This window comes from Cupressus sempervirens, chromosome 7 (assembly GCF_028749045.1).
Source record: "Cupressus sempervirens isolate cs-2001-9-10 chromosome 7, ASM2874904v1, whole genome shotgun sequence".
Lineage (NCBI taxonomy): Eukaryota > Viridiplantae > Streptophyta > Pinopsida > Cupressales > Cupressaceae > Cupressus > Cupressus sempervirens.
Window position 1 is genome coordinate 117,293,318 of NC_143124.1, and position 15,966 is coordinate 117,309,283.

The following is a 15,966-nucleotide window of genomic DNA, read 5'->3' on the forward strand; positions in this document are numbered from 1 at the left end:
GGTATAATAAATGACTTGTAAACTGGATTACTTCCTTGTTGTTCTAAGAACACATTTATCATTTTGCTGTATTTAAGACACCTCCATTTGTTTGCTAAGGTAACCCTTCATCATACTGGTTTTATTTTAGAAACAGACCTGCAATAACACTGGCGGCAACCCTTTGAATAGTTTCATCTTCTGAAGTTTCTAAGAGCATCAACAGAGAACTCAAACCACCAGCCTTAATAATTGTCGCTTGATTCAATTCTTCAGTGGCAAGATTTGCCACAACCTTCACGGTATGAATTTGCACATCTTTATCATCTGATTCCAAATAGGACACTATTTTTGGCAATCCAACTTGTTCAAACAATTTAGCAATCTTGGCTCGTTGACCATTAATAGTGTTTCTGATTTGAATAGACTTGGGAAAGGTAGCAGGACTTTCTGATGCAATAGAAAGTTTGCCTGAATTTCCTTTCTGGATACTATCCGTATTCTCATTAATATCACTACTATGATGTAAAACTTGTTCTTTTAGCACATTCACTTCATCTTCAACCATTCCCTTGTGCTTCTTCCCATCTTCAAGTTTCTTCCTCATTTTTTCCATTTCCTTATTAGATTTTTCCTTTAAAACTGAAGCTTCCTCTTTATCGCTCTGTAGAGCTCGAAATTTCTTCTCAAGATTTCCTTGATCGTGAATTTGTTCTTCTAGCTTCTTCCTTAGTTCCACAACTTCTGTTTGTTCTATAGCTTTACAGAGGTTGTCCAGCCAGCCACCGTGTGTAGAATGCCAATGCTTCTGCAGGTTTGTATTCTGGAACTGTGTGTCTAGAACCCTTTATGGTTGCAAAGGTCAAGTTATGGGCATATCCTTGAGTATAGCCAGCAACTTGTCCATTCACAATCCAGGGACGCCATTTATCTATTATTGCATATCCCAGTGACCTTGTCCAAGCCTCAGATTCAGTGAAAGGCACACACATATCATGATCACCACTGTAAATCAATGCACAGTATCCTTTGCTTGTAAGATTTGCATGGTATTTGATCATACTTCCAGCATCATGGTTGTAATTAATGCGACCTGTGCACAGATCCCATTCTCCACATGTTGCCTTCTTCCTGAAAGTAATTAAAATATTGGATTTCTCTACTATTGGCTCTGATGGAAATTATCATGGCATAATATTTTCTTTATGAGGGCTTTTCTGCTGAAAGTAATATCCATGAACTTTTCTTTTTGCCTCTTTTGCTGTGTGCTTGATATTTCCATAAGATGTTTGCAAAAATAACTCTCATTTGTAGCCGGTTCTTTGCTGGAAGTTATCATAAACTGATCCCTGCTGTTGTTTCTTCGCATCTAAGATTTAGACACCATCCACTGTTGATTTTGCAAAGAATTCATGATATATGAGGCTCTATTGACTGAAAATGATTATCCTTTGCCTTCCTTTGAAGACCTCCTACTGTAGCTTTCAATATTGCTGAATGAATGAAACAAAAGGTTTTCAAAATTTATTTTATTTTATTTTATTTTATTTAAAATAAAATTTAAAAAAAAAAAAAAAAAAAAATTCGTCCCTTTAATGTTTCATTTGCTGTTATTTGTATGCATATCACCTCCATCTGATACGCCTATTCTTTCTATTTGCTGGTGTATGTCTGTATGTTACTGAGATGAATAGCATGTAGGATGGTAAATATGAGATTTGAGTGAGTCATCAGCATTGCTTAGATCCATTGGATCTAACCCATTCTCTTCTTTGTGAATACAGGGATTGGAATTATGAAACGGGCGATGTCTGGAGCAGCAAGAGGATGGATGCAGCTGGATGCTACATCACCAGTCATTACAGGCAATGACTGGTGCCCATGAACCTTTCTCCTTTTACCCTTCTATTCAGTCATTGATTTCAGTAGGGTATAGATGTATGTCAGTATGTATAGACTACTCTCACAGTCAGAGGTGTGGGAGAAATTTACTTTCAGCATTTAATTTCTGTCATGATTTACTCCATCATGCAAATATTGAACATTATTTAAAAATGAATAAAATACTTCTCTTTGATGTATTTTCTGAAAATTACTTTGAAAGTAATAAGCATATATTCCTTCATTTGAACATGTGTGAAAAATGAACAACAGCCTTATTGAAGGTTACGTGTCTATATGTGGTGCCATGCTCATGTGACCCTAAATAAAAAAAAGTGATAAGAGGTTAGGTACAACAATGTAGGAAAATTGTTTCAAGTCTAGACGCTAACTTATCTGCTTCAGCTGAATGTTTTGTGCTCCTTTCAATCTCCTTCTATTGTGGCATGACTTTTTTCTTCTCAAGACATTGAGATGCACAGTGGCCCATCTAGTGGCACTTGAAACACCTAATGGGGCTCAATTTTTTGTTACCTTGATCTCAAGAATCATTAATTTTTTACCTTGATCTAAAGAATTTGATTCTTCATCCTTGCAGGTCCTCTTTCTTACCACCTTTTTCTCATTTTCCCAATTAGAAAAAGGGTTTGTTTCTTTTATATTCTAGCAAGAATATTCTCCAGTCTACTCTCCCCATGACTGACATCATCCTAAAACTTCTGAAATATGGGTGTATACACTAAAAAATGACTTGATAGATTAATTAAATATTTATTATTTAATTAATTATATTTTCCTCTATTACTAAATAAGTTATTTAATTTATTTAGATAATTCTCTTAGTTTATTTCTCTCATCCCATGTCTTCCAATTATCCCTATTAAGTAATTTATTAAAATTACTTTATTAGACACTCACCATATGACTAAGTCATATTAGTTCACCTTACTAGTCCACTTTACTTGACACATCACCCTTGGCTAAAATAAATTAATCTCCTATTTTCCCTCACCCACGAGTCTTGTTTCTAAGGGGTCAAACAAGGGTATGTGGCCTTATAAAACTTGGTCTCATGACCCCATGTCCTCACAAGACCTAGCCATGCCACCTCGCCTACAAAATAATGGCTTGTCTAGCCACCTCATATGCTCAAAAGTGACCCATAGGGACACTTGTGCAAAGAAGTCCCATTGAGGTCAAGTCCTTGTTTCTTCCTTTCAAGGATCATTGAGAGACATTTGAGACGTGTATCCCCTTCCCTCATCACCCTCCTTGCCATTGTAGAGGAAGATGCTTCCTATTCTTCCTCCCACATTCCAACTAATCCCTCATTTGTCTCATCCTCTTCAACCAAGTCAATCCTAGCCCTTGATTCTCGCTCCTTTCAATCTCTACCATAGGATCTCGCCACATGGGCTTGGGGCCCTTAAAACTCTATAAAGGGAGCACCATTTCACCATTGCAAGCTAATTAACAACCTTGAGAGCATTGGCATTATAGCATCTTAAGCATTCTAAGATCATTGTGAGCACATATAGAGCAATTTCTGAGCAATTTATGCTTAGTAATTCCATTTTAGCAATACCATTAGCACAATCATCATCTCATCTTTCTATCACCCATTATTACATCATATGTTTTAAGCATTCTAGGAGGCCATCTTAGATTGCATTGAGAATCCACCATCTCCACACTTTTGAAGGCATCTTGGACGAAGCAGATTTGTAAGTTTGAGAGCTCAAAACAAGAATTCAAAATCAAGAGAGCAACGAAGACAAGCTACAAAGAGTAGGTGAAGGTAAAATTTGCATTTTTATTTATTTACTCTTTTATTCTTTATTGTGTGTGCATTTTGAATAGAATTTAGGCTAGTTAGTGGGTTAGTAATAGAATTTTGTAGATTAGGCAATATTTTTTTACACAATGGGAAGCTTTGATGGGCACAAACACCTTGAACAAATGACGCTTAAGATAGAGAAAACCTATTTAAGGTTGTTGATAGCTATAAAACTTGAAGTTTTTTGGTCTTTATTAAGTAGATAGCTATTGCATCTATGCCACTAATGTGTGTGGCATCAAGTTTGTCATTTAGCAAAGTCTTCCACAAAAATTTCACCCTGATAAAGGGTGGTTAAGGAACTGTAGATCTCCTTTGATAATTCTATTTCAGCTATGTGAGGAATTTAATGATCCTTCAAAAAAGCTATGATGATACACTTTGCTTCCCCATTTTCTTGTTATGATCAACCAATTGAGCAGGATTAGTTGGAAGTTGTCAGCATGGTTTTATATTAAGACCCAAAGGTTTACCTTTACCAGCAACATATAGAACCACATTTCCGAGGAGTAAGATTTGATGTATCTGGTAGGTTATTTGCAGTGTCTGATACAAAGACTAATTAGGTTTGTACCTATTGGAACATGTTACAAATCAGTTGAAATTAAATCAGATCAGACACTTATTGTGGGTGTAGATCAACATTATAGTTAGTGGAGTAATAGAGCACCCACTCTACAATTTCTGATAGGTCCACATCTCTTCAACCATTGAAGACTTTTGGGCATTGTAAAATAAATCAGCTTCCAATCTCAGGTTAAAGTCAACCTTCCAATTCATGGATGTTTATCTTATGGATTAATTAAGCAACGCGCACAGGAAATAGACACGAACACGAACGGCAAACAGCAGAACTCTTATTATTATTCGCATATGCCAACAGTACATTATGCTTCGATGGTAAGATATCATTACAATGCTTCCCGAAGGGGTTATAAATACTTTCCGAAGAACTTTCCCGAAGGAGTCCGTCGGCCAGATATATTATGCCCGCTACAAATATCTACCCGTCGGCTACATAACAAGACTTTTCCCGAAGGAACCCATCGGCCAATACACAATTCCTACCGACGACAATGGATAGGTCTTTGTGTGATGTCCCCAAATAGTTTTCTGACAAACCCAGATTTTTATTTCTGATTGCTCCTTGAAGCTTGAATGTTCTAGCCAATATTTAATTTTGAAAATGTAATATATAAAACTGAAATAAACTCTAACTATTGCTAAAAACTTAAAAAGCAGAATAACCCTAGGTAGGAAGAAAATTGCTTAAAACTTTTATTCGAGAGAATTCATAATAGCCATTATAGTGCCAATATGAAAATTTCAAAATCTTACAATTTTTAATGCACTCACTGCTGAATCTGTATGGCTGGTACGGCAAGGGTTTTGCAGCTGAATGGATGGTTGAAATTGCCATTTTTTTGGACGATTGCTAGGGAAAATTTGTAAGTTATTTTTGGCCATTGCTGAAGCCTTCAAAATGTCATTTTTGCCTTGCAAAGGCCTCTGAACTATATGGTGTAGACTAATAGGCTGTACGTTCACTTGGAAAAGTGTAGAGAAGACTTAATTTTGCTCATATCTGATTCAATCTAGGTGTAATCTCCCTATTTGGTGCCTCCTTGCTGAATGTGATTGGTCGGTATGATTTTCAGAGTTCTGAAATCTTGGATCAATCATAAAGTTGCCGAATTATCCTTCCTTAATTTGACCACCAGAAGAACTGATCAACCCCTCATTTTGTTTATCTTTAATATTCCTGGAACGTTGCTTAAGATCTTGTCACAAATCCATATCAAAGAAACATGATTTCTATTTAGCAGATCCTGGATTTAACTCATTGCTTCCTTGTTGATATCTTCTGTTGTGTTTACCACCCCAGCCCTCATTTTTATTTTCTGAAATTTGTTTGCTGCTTTCTTCACCTTTGTAGTGGAAGTAAAGAACTTCATATTCCTGTCACCATCTTTTAACTAGCTTTCATGAAATTTTTTGGCACTATAAAATCTCTTCACATGCTAGGAATTATGTACATTCACTGCTCAGGGTTTTGTCTGCTCATATGCTATATTATCCATTCCTTGCTTGATCACCCTTTCATTTACATCTGTTAATATATCCTCAATTGTATGCTTTTCCCTGAATATGTTTTTAAAGTGTGATCTATCCCAATCATTCAGTTGCACCTTGACAAACTGTAATTTTTTGCGACTTTGGAATAATCTTGATGCTTAAATTTTTGGCACCATTCCACCAGTCTTCATTATAACTTTATAATCTCTATCTGTGAGCCACATACTCTCAAATATGGAGGGAGATCCATCAGGAGTTGTTTGGGATTAATTACAACTGCACCAGAAAAGGATTTGACCTAGTTAAGGGTAAAATAGTGGTTTCAAATGCGACTGGAAGATTCTCCCAACTTCCTGATAGCAGAAATCTATCTCGCATCTCTGCTGTACCTACAAATACTTTCCTAATATTTTTCCATATAAAGGAGCCGTTTTGGAAATCACATACTTCAAATGATTGTCAAACACAAAACTTTTGGAAATCTAGTAGAACTTGTGTGAGCCTCATAAGCCCTCCCTTCTTTTCTGACCTATATATTGTTGCGTTGAAATCTTTCACCATGACTATTCTTGTGTCATGGAATTGCATTCTTTGTTTTTTGGGTTCTTGTCAGTCCAATGACATTCAATAAGAAGATCACATTCCTTGTAATATTAATAGGAATTGCCAATTTCTATTCTTTGGGATACCTCCAGGCTTCTACAGGGATAAAACTCGGCAATGTCAGCATTTTAGTTTCAACTTATCTATTCCTTTGTCTAATTTTGTTTCCTAATAAGGACTAAATCTGTTCACTTGATCAACACGACGTTTGAACAAACATCTTTTATTAGGGGTGTTGAAGCACTTAACATTCCATGGTAAGGACTTCATGGCTATTTGGGAAGGGATAATCCTTTCCCTAATCTTTTCATGTGGCCTTTAGCTCTTCCTACAATTTCTAGCTTACTTTGTTTGATTTGCAGCCTCTCTGGCCTTTCTTCTCCAATCTGAGCCTTTCAGATTTTGATTGGCTTTGGTATACAGTCCTTAGAGACACAATATCCTCTTCCTCTTCGTTACATCTTCTTTCCTCATCTCCTTCTGATCATAGAGTTTCTATTTCTCTGTTCGTCCTTACGGGGTGTGGGGAGGTGTTCTCCTTTTCGTTCTTCTCATTACCATCAAAAATTATTTGGTGATTTCCTTTTGCCGTTGTGCCTCAATCTCCCTTTTAAAGTTCTCCATCAACGATAGCTCCAACAGGCCCTTATCTTGGCTTGTGTTTAATTCTATGATTTCTAGGCCCTTGGACCACTCCTAAACTCTTGTCTTATTACTTCCATTTCCTTTCAAATTGTGTTTGAGCAGTTGCTAGTTTCTGCTGTCTTGGACTTCATGCCACCAGATAAACTGTCTTCTAGAACTCCCGATTTTCTCAAAACCTCAGGTTATCTGGGTTTCTTTTCTATTGAACTTTACCTCCATTCTTGGAGGCATTTTCAGAGTCTTGGTTCCAGGGTTTCTCTCCCACTCTTGTAAAGTAACATTCCCTGCCAACTATCCTTCCTCTCTAACCTACCATTATTCTACCTCATGCCCCTGTTTCTTACATTGTTTGCATATTTCCACCGTCTCCTCTATTTCAATCTTCGATGCCATGCTTTCTATTCCAATCTCAGTTTAGTTTCTGATAAACATCAAAATCTCTATTCTTAATCCTTTCATCCACCAAAATAAATGTTCCCCATTTGGTCTTCCAATATTCATTGGGAAAAATATATAATCAGAACCATACCAACACTTCTGTGATCTCTTTTAATGAATTGAAGTTAGGCTCCTTGTCTTTTATATAAATTCCATAGCCTTCCATTATATAAAGTGCATCATATTTGGTCGTCAGCGGTTATTTTGTTGGTTTGATTGCTTGTATTGTCTAATTTTGAGTGTCGTTTTTGGTGTTTTCAAGTTGTTTTTGGTATCATTAATTCCTTTTGAATCACAAATTGTTGCACACAAACTAACTCCAACTCTTTTTGGATACAATGACCTATAGCCTGTAAGATTAATAGGTATTTTGTTTGCACTTGAATCCAATGATCCTCTCTTTGGATGCCATAAGGGTCTAGTACATCGAAATATTTCCTGGTGTTTGCCTTGTTTGTGTCTAATAGTCTATCTATATTATCTATGGTTGATCCTTTTGAGGCATAAAGTCTCATTGAATACCTCTACGGTTTTTAGTGTCTGCATTGGACTCCCAATTCCTTTCACTACCCCCTTCCAATCATTTTGGGGATCCTCCCAACCTCAACCTGGCCGCCTATTCTACCAAATTTCATATGCTTTTTTCCAAACCTTTGTTGGCATGTTGTGCGTACTAACCATAATATTTTAACCGTCCTTGTACAATGAGCTATATCTGTAAAGCATATTTAATATGTTTAAAAGTACCTTTTGATTTAATAGTAATGTAACATACAAACTGGTTAGTAATGCTAGGATAGATCACTCACCAAAGTATATGTTATATTTAGGAAGATCCAAGACATTGAAAAAAAGGAAATTCAACTAGCCCTAGGTAAGTTGCCATTTTGTGATTTGCACAATGTATGGTCTTGGATGTTCTTCCTTTCCCTAAGAGGAGTCGTAAATGATATGCAAGAGAGAAATCTAATTGATGAAAGTTAATGCAAAGAAGGGTGGTAGGAATGTGTGTACCCATGAAACCAAGTAGCATGAGGTTGCAAAAGGCTAATTTTTTGCTGACTAAAGCCTCAAAATGAATAAATTTCTGAATTGAGCAATTCGAAACCTGCAAATGTAATTTGGGTATCTCTTTGTTTTATTGCTTGGTATAGGTCGAAATGGAGGGTACAGGTTAACTTTGACTACCCCAGCTCAAAGCTGGAACTGGGTTTTGAGAAATCTAGTGTTTGACTTATATCACAAAAAGTGGTACTGCAATAGTATGGTATAGGTCAACCTCGACCTGTAATGTCCCCAATTTTTAAATGTAATAAGTAAATTAAATTAATTAAATAATTGGTTCCAAAATTTTAATTATATAAGTAAAGGACCTTTAATTAATTACTTATATTAATTAATTTGTGGGCCCAAATTAATAAAATAAAAACATTTGTATTTGGGATTTCGATTGATTTACGTTTATCTTGGGCCCATCTTTTATGTTGGTTGTAGGTGTTTGTTGCTGTGTCGACACTTGTGCGCCTTCAAAGTTTTCCTTTGATGGTGTATTTATGCAACCAACAGGTAGGATGTTTTTGGTATGCGGCTTGAATTTTATTTTGTATCATGAATTCTAGTTGGAATTCTTGTTTGCCATTTCGAAGGTGTTAGATCCTCCCTATTTGGTGAATGCAGTTTCACTAGTTCAGTGTCGCCCTATTCTACCATCGGAAATATCATACAAACATTTTAGTGGTGTGCGAGATTTGTCAACCATCATCAATTGGTGACTATTTTGTATCTGCTCAGATCTTGTCCGATGCATATGTAATCAAAGCATTGCTATTTGAATCTAAGTGTTGATGTATAGCATCTATAGATGTAATAATGTTAATCAAATATATGCAAATCTGTATCAGGTTTATCTGATAATATTTATTGGTGTTTCTCACACACACACACATATATGTTGTTTAGATGATTGTCTTAAACATGCGTTTGATGATATTACCGTTAGGCAGCATTATATCGGCGAACATCATAATGTATACACTATCGGTGGTCTTGTATTATTTTGCCGATTGCTTATACTAAAGCATTGTTGGTTTACTCTAACAAACAGGTGTTAGTTATGCCTCCGTAGAGGCATGACCCTTCGTGGCCAAAGGCCACATAGAGTCATGACTCTACGAGGGTCATGGCTCTCCACAATATATGTGTATATGCAGATTGGTGAGGATAACAATCAATACATGGCATTATAAGTCCCAACGATCTGCATTATAATTACAGAATTTAATTCTCAACATTCCTTTGCGATCTTCATCGAAGGACAATCAATACATTCCTTCTACAATACAAGTCATCAACAATATTCAAGTGGAAGATATTCTACATCTTAGCAATTCAACATTCAAAATTAATGAACAATTCTGTTCTGCAGTTATTCAAGTAAGAATTTTACTACTGTTCATATCTACTGTAATAGTTTTATCTATCAGAGATCTATAAAAACTAACATGGTATCAGAGCCATTCTGATAAGAAAATCTATTACTTAGAATTAAAATCTAAAGTCTCAGATTTGTAAAAGTTAAATCATATTCTTAAATCAAAATGGTGAATCATTTAAGACTAGAAGATAGGCTTGAGGGTGCATCAAATTTTTCATCATGGAAAATTCGGGTCATGATAATATTAAGAGAAATGGAATTAGAGGAGTATATCGAAACAAATATATCCATCCCTGAAAATGATCCAGAGAAAGTAACATGGAAAAGACACAATAACAAAGCAATGAAAATTATAATAGATTTTGTAAAAGATCATATTCTTCCATCCATATCTAGTCTCAAGACTGCATTTGAGATGTTCTCTACTATCAGAGATACATTTGAAATCAACAATACTAGTAGATTATTAACCCTAAAACAAGATCTACTATATATAAAGATGAAAAATGGAGAATCTATTATATCCTACTTTCGAAGGATTTTTGAATTAAAAGATCAACTTGCAACAATGGAAAATCGAGTTGATGACAAAGAACTAAGCATGATAGCATTAAGAAGTCTTCCTCTATCTTGGAAAACATCTATTCGAGGATTAAGCTCTTGATCCGAACTTCCTAAATTTGATTTACTAAAAAATGAATGCACACAAGAAGAATCAAGATTAATCTCAAGAGGACTAAGTATAAATCAAGAGGGAGACATTCAAGCACTTCATGCAAATTCAAACAAGAAAAGAAAATTCAAACATAATAGAAGGGAAACTGACAAATCATATAACAAACATGATTGATCCAAAGTTAGATGTTTCAAATGCGATAAAATTGGTCACTCCCATAACTTCTGCCCTGAAAAGAAGAAAATTCAAGTAGCCTTAGTAGAAATCTAAGGAGAGGAAGTAGAGAAAGAAGAAAAAGAAAATTATGCTTTTTACTTAGCCCTTTCAAGTGAATTAAACTCAAACAACACTTGGATCATAGACAGTGGAGCATCTCGGCACATCACTGGTTTTAGAGACAAATTTGAGACCTTCTCAGAACACTCCTCAGAAGAAGTTACCATTGGAGATAACTCTACTCATCCTGTCAAAGGCATTGGTTCCTGTTCAATTTATGTAAATGCAGGAATTACTCTCCAGTTAAAAAATGTTTTATATGTATCTTGAATAAAAAGAAACCTAGTCTCTATTTCTGGTCTTGCTGATCAAGGATTCATAATCACTTTTCAAGAGGACAAAGTTCTATCTTGGCCAAAGAACTCTAATATCAAGATAGCCATTTCCATCGGATTTAGAGATGGAAATCTATATAAACTTTGTAATAATCAAAACCTAGCTCTTAGTCATGAAACATCAAATTCAACTGAAATTTGGCATAGGAGGCTAGGTCACCTTCACTATCGTGCATTATCATCCATAGGAAAAATTGTAAAAGGTTTACCTAGTCTGAAAACTGATCACTTAAGTATTTGCAAAGGATGTGCTTTAGGCAAAAGCACTAAGCGATCATTTCCTAAAAGTGTTCACAAATATAAATCCATTCTTGAACTGATTCACACCGACCTTTGCAATCCTATGTCTGTACCTTTTCTTAATGGGTGCCTCTTTTATGTAATTTTTATTGATGATTACTCTAAAAGAACTTGGATCTACTTTTTGAAACAGAAAGAATAGGCTGAAGTATTATCAAAATTCAAAGAATTCCAAGCCCTCATTGAAAATCAGTTAGGACAAAAAATAAAAATACTAAGGTCAGACAGTAGAGGTGAATACATCTCCAAAATTTTTAAAAACTTTTGCATTGCTGTTGGGATTAAGAGGGAGTTTTCTATACTGTATAATCCTCAACAGAGTGAAGTTGCAGAATGTAAAAATAGATCAATCGTTGAATCAACTAGAGCAATGATACACGATCAAAACCTTCATACTTCCTTTTGGGCCGAAGCATCTAACACTGCAGTCTATATTCAAAACAGATGTCCACACTCAGTATTAGAGAAGACCACTCCTGAAGAAGTATTTACGGGCATTAAACCAGATCTAAGTCATCTAAGAATATTTGGATGTCCTATTTATATCCACATTTCTAAAGAGAAAAGAACAAAACTAGAACCATCTGGAAAAAAGGGGATACTCATTGGATACAGTGAAACAACAAAAGGCTACAGAGTCTTCATTCCAGGTCAAAGAACAATTGAGATTAGTAGAGATGTGAAATTTGAAGAAGATATCGCCTTTAATATTTCTACAAACAGTGATGAATCTATTATTGAATCTATTCCTAAAGTAGATGAAAATCACCAAGCAGAAATTGAGAGGGAGAATGATATTGAACCATCCTCTACTAGTACATCTAATCATGAAGATTTTGAAAATGTCAACAATAAAAAGAAGCCACTTTGGGCTAGGAAAATGTTAGAAGAAAATCAGGTTGAACCTAATGAAGTGATTCGAGAAAGTAAAAGAAGGAGAAATCAATCATGTTATGTTGCATTATTAACTGAACTTATAAAAACAAAACCTTCAAATGTTAAAGAAGCATTTTCAAATCAGTTTTGGAAAGAAGCAATGATTGAAGAATATAACTCTTTACTAAAAAATGATGTATGGGATGTTGTACCGAGACCTAAAAACAAATCAATTGTTTCTTCTAAATGGTTGTTTAAAATTAATTATGCATCTAATGGCAACATTGAAAAGCACAAAGCCAGATTTGTAGCACAAAATTTCTCACAGAAATAAGGCATCAATTATGAAGAAACATTTGCACCAGTTCCTAAATATACTTCCAGTTAGAACCATATCGCAACATCCAAAGGATGAAAGGTTCATCAAATGGATGTCAAAACAACATTCCTAAATGGCAAAATTGAAGAAGTTTATATTGAGCAATCAGAAGGATTCAACACTCATGACAACAAAACTCATGTTTGTAAATTAAAGAAAGCTCTATATGGTCTCAAACAGGCTCCCAGAGCGTGGTATGAAAGGATAGACATCTACTTAATAAAATTAGGATATTTTAAAAATGAAGCTGATCCTAACTTATACTTCAAAATAGAAGGTGATGATATGATTATTCGTGTGTTATATGTTGATGATTTGTTAATAACAAGTGAAGAACATCTCATAAAGAAATGCAAACAAGAACTCACAGGAGAGTTTGAAATGAAAGATTTAGGTCTTCTTCACTACTTTCTTGGATTGGAAGTCTGGCAACAGGATAACTACATTTTTCTAGAATCAAGGAAAATATACAGTTGACATTTTAACAAAATTTGGAATGATGGAATGTAAACCAACTTCTACTCCTATGGAAGTCAATCTACAAAAGTTGAAAGATGATATGATCAAATCAGAACGTACAGATTCTACTTACTACAGGCAGATCATTGGATCTTTAATGTATTTGGTGAATACTTGTCCTGAACATATGTTATGCTAATAACACCTTGAGTCAGTTTATGTGTGCACCAAAGAAGATACATCTACATGTAGCTAAATACATTTTGAGATATCTAAAGGGTACTATTGGCATGGGAATCAAATATGATAGTCAACATTGAACTTCATGGATATTCTGATTCTGATTGGGCTGGTAGTCCTACTAAATGTAAGAGTACTTCTAGATGTTGCTTCAGTCTAGGATCTGAAATGGTTTCATGGTTTAGCAGAAAATAGTCTTCAGTTACATTAAGTTCTACCAAAGCAGAATACATTACATCTTCCTTGGGTGCTAGAGAAGCGGTATGGCTATGAAAGTTGTTAATAGATTTGTTCAAAAGACCTTTGAAGCCCATTGTGATTCATTGTGATAATTAAAGTTGCATCAAGCTTGCCGCTAATCCAATTTTCCACAATTGTTCCAAACATATTGAAATTCCTTATCACTACATTAGAGATATGGTGAATCGAGGAATTATTCAACTGGAGTACATCAGTACTAATGAGAAAACAACAGATATCTTTACTAAGCCTCTTGCTAAAGTGAAGTTGAAATACTTCAGAGAAAAAATTGGTACGATTAAATTGTAATCTTGAATATTGAATTTAAGTTTTCAATTCATGTGAGTTTTGTACACTTGAAATGTGTCACACTCTAAACGTTTTTATCCAAACGATTCCATGAGTTTGGAATGCTTGGATGCCGGCTTAGAGCTCCCTATCCACGGAGTGCAAGAGAGTATATTTCAAGAATAAGAAAGCTCTCAGATGAGCCTTAGAGATACTCTTCTTGCTAGTAAACTATGCAATGGGAGGTTCCAAAGACAAGATGCAAGAATGCAAATATCTCAAGGAGTTCCTCAAGAATGCAATGCAACTATGGAAACTAAGCTAAGATGAAAATGCAAAATGTAGCTATGCTAAAACATGTATGAGAGTGTTACAATCCAACTATTAGACTATATGATATAAGCTAAATGTGAAAATGAAAGCTAAGCTAAGCTAGAATGCCATGGATGAGAGAATGTAGACAAGAAAGAGAAGTTCTCCACAAAGCTCCAAAGAAACCTGTTAGAAAACCTGTAGCATAACAATATTCAAATGATGGATGGATCCTTTGAGGGGGAAAGCTCTCTCCCTTTTAAAGTCGTACGAACGGTAGAGATCAAGATGAAGATGGTGGATGATCAACGGTGGAATTCGAAAAGAGGAGTGATCCATGTGCACACACAAGTCAACCAATAGAATATAAGTTGACTTGTCACATAAGACAAAAATCTCACAAGCCTTTTCTTTTAATTGTAAAATAGAAGGACTTTATGTGTGCACTTTAAATGGGTTAGAAGAATGGGGTCTTTTATTTAATTAAAAGGGGACATGTTCTTTTAATCAAATAATGAACTTAGGATAGCATAGTCAAACTATAGGTTATAATCAAATAAATTGATTATTAGCAATTTGGTCTAGGTAAATGATTAAATTAATTTAGCCAAAATGTTGAAAAGGGGGCTAATAGTCTAGATGACCATTTTTAGGTGATTACATTTGCCCCTCTTTGACTAATGTGTGATCGATCTGGAAACACATTATGTCAAAGAAAATAGAAAGCCAAGTAGGCGGTGATAGATATAGATATCTGATTTTGAAAAACGAAATGTAGAAAAAGATAGCAAGTCCTAAATGTACAGCCTGATAGTGGTAGTACTGAACACTAGAAAAAGATGATGTTAGAATTCAAGAAGAATGCTAACACTTAGCAAAGTAGATAGATCGAGAACAAGTGAGAAGATCAAACAAATGCTCCTAAGAAATAGATAGTTGTAGCAATCAGTGATAGAGTATTTCTGCCCCCTCGGGATCGAAATTGAAATGAGGTAAGGGGATGCAAAAATCGGCTAGACATGAGAAAATTAGAATATAGCAATGTCCAAGATGACAGATAGATGATTAGAACCCAAGAATGACTATAAGAAATTGATAAAATGCCCTAGTTTGACTAGAGTTGACCTTGAAGGATATAGCATAAAAATTAGGTCAAAACGAGTAGAAAAGTGATTTTAGACATGAAACAATGAATTGAAGTAGATATGAAATATGGAAATGATGAAGACATGAAGAAATGAAGATGCCCCAGTGATGATTCAGAGATTAGACCTCAAAAGGTCAGCTAACTGCTCAGAAGAAAGTAGAATTTTAAAAGTCAATTTTGACAATCAAGATGAACTTGAATTTGGATTTCGATCTCGAAAATGAATCCAAGACATCAAAATTATTTAAGAGGTCAAAACTTTATATAATGTGATGACAAGATAGAAAAGAGATGAAGCGAAAGATTAAGAAGGTGAAAAGACATGAGCAAGAAGAAAGTAAAGAAATATATGGAAGGAGTTAGCTGATATGTCCACAAAAAGATGAAGAGAGAGCTCTCCCCATATGCAAGAATGCAAGACTAGACTTTAAATTTTTTTTTTTTAAAAAAAAAGACCTAAAATGCAAGCTAATATGCAAAGTGGTTTACCAGCAAGAAGCACATAACATTTAGACTCTTAATTTCATCATTGAGCATTTATTAGG

General features: G+C 35.0%; 2 pseudogenes across 1 annotated transcript in view; one reads left to right on the forward strand and one right to left on the reverse strand.

The window, feature by feature from the left end:
* Positions 1 to 242: 242 nt before the first annotated feature.
* LOC149545786 (serine carboxypeptidase 1 pseudogene) lies at positions 243 to 1,348 on the reverse strand (annotated as a pseudogene).
* Positions 1,349 to 1,791: 443 nt separating this feature from the next.
* Positions 1,792 to 15,966, forward strand: part of LOC149545787 (pentatricopeptide repeat-containing protein At1g03100, mitochondrial pseudogene) — a 69,013-nt pseudogene continuing 54,838 nt past the window's right edge. Inside the window, exon 1 of the transcript XR_016353618.1 lies at positions 1,792 to 1,844. The product of XR_016353618.1 is annotated as a pentatricopeptide repeat-containing protein At1g03100, mitochondrial pseudogene (transcript). The remainder of the gene's footprint in view (positions 1,845 to 15,966) is intronic.